Genomic DNA, 4,295 nt, shown 5'->3' on the forward strand with positions numbered 1-4,295 from the left:
TATTAACATCTGAGAAATGGAATTACTGACTATTATAAGTTGTTAAGGTATCACCAACCTATAAGTCTATTTGCTTTACTGAAGGTACTCAAATCTAATAGACTGCTTTTAGCTCACTTGTTCTGAATGTCAATTAAATGCCCAGAAAAGAAAAAAATAAGTAAAGCCAAGATGGGAAAATAAATCATATAGTAGGATTCTTATTATAATAGGCTTCATATTTTCCTAAGTACAACTTTTTAAATGAATTTTATTTTTCAAATACAGTTGGCATACAATATTATATTAGTTTCAGCTGTACAACATGGTGTTTAGACATTTATATAACTTACAAAGTAATTACCCCAATAAATCTAGTACCCATCTGACACCATACATGGTTATTACATTACTTACTATATTCTTTTTGCTATACTCTACATCCATGACTATTTGTAACTACCAATTTGTACTTCATAATCCCTTTCTCTTTTTCATCCATCCCCATAATCTGGCAACCATAAAAATGTTCTCAATATCTATGACTTTGTTTCTGCTTTGTTTATTGTGTTCTTTAGATTCCACACGTAAGTGAAGTCATGTGGAATTTGTCTTTGTCTGACTTACCCCACTCAGCACAATACCCTCTAGGTCCATTCATGTTGTTGCAGATGGTAAGATTACATTCTTTTTTATGGCTGAGTAATAGTCCATGTATATATGTACCACCTACTCTTTATCCATTCATTCATTAATGGACATTCAGGTTGTCTCCTTATCATGGTTATTATAAATAATGCTGCAATGAACATATGGATTTATATATCCCTTCAAAGTAGTTTTTTGAGTATCTTTGGTTAAATACCAAGAAGAAGGGTTACTGGGTCCTCCTTTGTTTCTCATTATAGCCTTTGTTTTAAAGTCTATTTTGTCTGATATAAGTGTTCCTACCCCAGCTTTTTCTGTTTGTTTGTTTCCATTTCTATAAAATATCATTTTTTTATCTCTTTACTTTTGGTCTATGTGTCTTTCTATCTGAAGTGAGTATCTTTTAGGCAGCATATGTAAGGGTTTGTTTGTTCTTCCATTCAGTTACACTATCTTTTCTTTTCCCCAGCTTTATTAAAATATAATAGACAATTAGTTGCTCATATTCACATTTTACAATTCAATGAGTTTTTTTTCCCAATCATAGTTGGCATACAGTAATATACCAATTTCAGTAGTAGTGATGAGAGATCCATATAACTCACAGAGCGATCACTGCACTGAATCCAGTACCCCTCTACTCCCTTACATATTTATTGCAATATTATTAACCATCTTCCCCATGCTACACTCTACATCTCCATGTCTATTCTGCAACTATCCATTTGCACTTCTTAATCTTTTTGTCTTTTTTTCTGTCCTCCCAACCCCTTCACATCTAGTAGCCCTCAAAATATTCTCTATAGCTATGAGTTTATTATGGCTTTTGTTGTTGTTGTTGCTTATTTTGTTCTTTAGATTCCACATGTACTTGGAATCAAGCAATATTTGTCTTGCTATCTAACCCATTTTATCCAGCACTATATCTTCTAGGACCATCAAGGCAATATCTATTTCCATTCCTTTCTTTTTAGTCTGTGTATGTCTTTTAATCTGAAGGGAGTCTCTTGTAGGCAGCATATGCTGGGATTTTGTATTCTTATCCATTCAGCCACTCTAAGTTTTGGTTGTAGCACTTAATTCTTTTCCATTTGAGGTACTTGTTGATAAAAATGTTATTACTATTCTTTATTCATGTTTTTGATACATGTATTTTTCTTCTTGAAGAAGTCTCTTCAACATTTCCTGTAATACTGGCTTGGTGTTGATAAATTCCTTTAGCTTTTTTTCTTTTTTTCCTTTTTTGTCTGGAAAGCTCTTTATCTGTCCTTCGATTCTAAACAATAGCTTTGCTGGATAAAGTATTCTTGGTTGTAGATCCTAGGTTTTCATTATGTTGAATATTTTGTGCCAAGTGCATTTGACCAGCATGGTTTTTAATGAGAAATCAGCTGCCAGAATTATAGGTGCTCCCTTATAGGTAACTAACTGCTTTTTCTCTTGCTGCTTTTAAGATTCTCTCTTTGTATTTCACCTTTGGAATTTTAATTATTAGTCTTTGGTGTGAACCTCTTTGAGTTCCTGTTTCTTGGGACTCTCTGAGCTTCCTGGGGTTGTATGTCTCTTTTCTTCACCAGGTGAGGGAAGTTTTCCATCATTATTTCTTCAAATAGCTCTTCAACTTCCTGTTTTCTTTCAGGGACCCCCATAACATGGATATTTTTACATTTAATTGTGTCCCATAGGCTCCTTAAATTATTAATATAATCTTGGCTTCTTTTTTCTTGCCATTCTGCTTGAGCATCCTTGGATTCCTCATCCTCTATATAGGTGGTTCAATCCTCTTTATCCACTGTTGATTCCCTCTAATATGTTCTTCATCTTATTTAATGTGTTCTTCATTTCTGACTGGTTTCCTTTTATAATTTTCATTTCCATTTTTATGTTTTTTTTAAAATCTCTTTTCTAAAGTTCTCATTGAATTCGTCTACATTTCCCCTAAGTTCATTGAGCACCTTTATAACTAGTGTTTTGAACTCTGTATCAGTTAGATTGCTTGACTCCATTATTCCTGGATCTCTGTTTTGTTCTCTCATTTGGTTTCTGCTTCTGTGTGTTCTCATTTTAACTGCCTTTCTGTGTCTGTTTCTATGTATTAAGCAAAGCTCCTAAGTCTCCTGGTCTTATTAGTATGGCTTTGTGTTGTAGGTAGGTGTCCAGTGGCACAGTCCTGAGAAGAGTTCAGCTGCAGGTCCTGTATAGCCCCAGCCTGTGCCCCTCCGGGGCCACTTGTTAGGATTCAGCAAGCAATCCACAGATGCTATGCTAATGGTTGCTTCAAGAAACCACACCAGAAAACAAGGCCAGCTGCCACTAGTGTGAGTCTTGGCTCTGCTCAGCAAGGAGCACCTAACTAGCCAAGGATACACCTGGATATGGCTTGGATAGGGCCATGTGTTGGGGAAGGTGGAGTTTCAGGGAATTCTCTGGGCAGAGTAACCTCTGTTATCCAGTTTGATGACGTCTCAACTATGGTGATGCTGCGTCATCACACTGGGAGGAGAGAGAGCTCAACACAGGAACAATGAATACTGCTGGCACTTCTGTCCAGGAGAGAACCTCACCTCTGGCCCTCACTCCAATAACTCATTGTCTCTCTGTAAATCCCTGGTGCCCTCCGTGCAGCCAACCCAGTGCTGGTGCTCAGAGCAAGCAGGTCCATCACCATGAAAGTCCACTCGTGGACACGGCCCCTTTAAGAGGTGTCTGCAGCTGCCGGCTGCTGCTGCCACCCCAGCCTCTGTCCCACTCAGCTGCTGAGTACCAGGTAGCCTTGCATTCTTTTCCCATCCTACCTCATCCCGTTGCAGAGTGATTTCTTAATTCTCTCTCTATTTGTAGTGCTTCTGTTCATCTAGATCCCAGGTAACTTTCCTTGTTGTTTGCTCTGTGTTTCTGTCACGATTTTGATTTGGTTGCAAGAGGGATGAACAAAGCCTCTATCATCTATGTATTTTTTTCTTCCCCCAGTTACCCTGACTTTTGATTGAAGCATTTAATTCATTTACATTTTAAAGAAATCATTGATAGATATGCAGTTATTGCCATTCTATTATTTATGGTTTTGATCTTTTCTCTTTTTTCTTCTTCTCCTCCTCCCCCTCCTTCTTTTTCTTCTTCTTCAAGAAGTTCTAATATTTCTTGTATTACTGGTTTGCTGTTGACGAATTTCTTCAGCTTTTTTTGGGGGGGGAAGGAAGCTCTTTACCTGCTTTTGATTCCAAATGATAGCTTTGCTGGATAGAGTAATCTTGGTTGTAGGTCCTTGCTTTTCATCATTTTGAATATTTCCCACCAATCTCTTCTGGCCTGTAAAGTTTCTTTTGAGAAATCAACTGACAGTCCTATGGGACCTCCCTTGTAGGTAACGAATTGCTTTTCTCTTACTGCTTTTAAGATTCTCATTTTGTCTTTAACCTTGGCATTTTAATATTGATGTGTTCTGGCACGGGCCTCTTTGAGTTCATTTTGTTTGGGGCTCTTTGAACTTCCTAGGCTTGAATGTATATTTCTCTCACCAAGTTAGGGAAGTTTTCCATTATTTTTTCTTGAAATAGGATTTCAATTTCTTCCCCTCTCTCTCTTTTCTTCTGATATACCTATGCTGTGACTGTTGGTACATTTAATGTTGTTCCAGAGGCCCCTTGAATTATCCTCATTTTTTGGGG

This window comes from Pteropus alecto, unplaced genomic scaffold (genome assembly GCF_000325575.1).
Source record: "Pteropus alecto unplaced genomic scaffold, ASM32557v1 scaffold126, whole genome shotgun sequence".
NCBI classification, from domain to species: domain Eukaryota; kingdom Metazoa; phylum Chordata; class Mammalia; order Chiroptera; family Pteropodidae; genus Pteropus; species Pteropus alecto.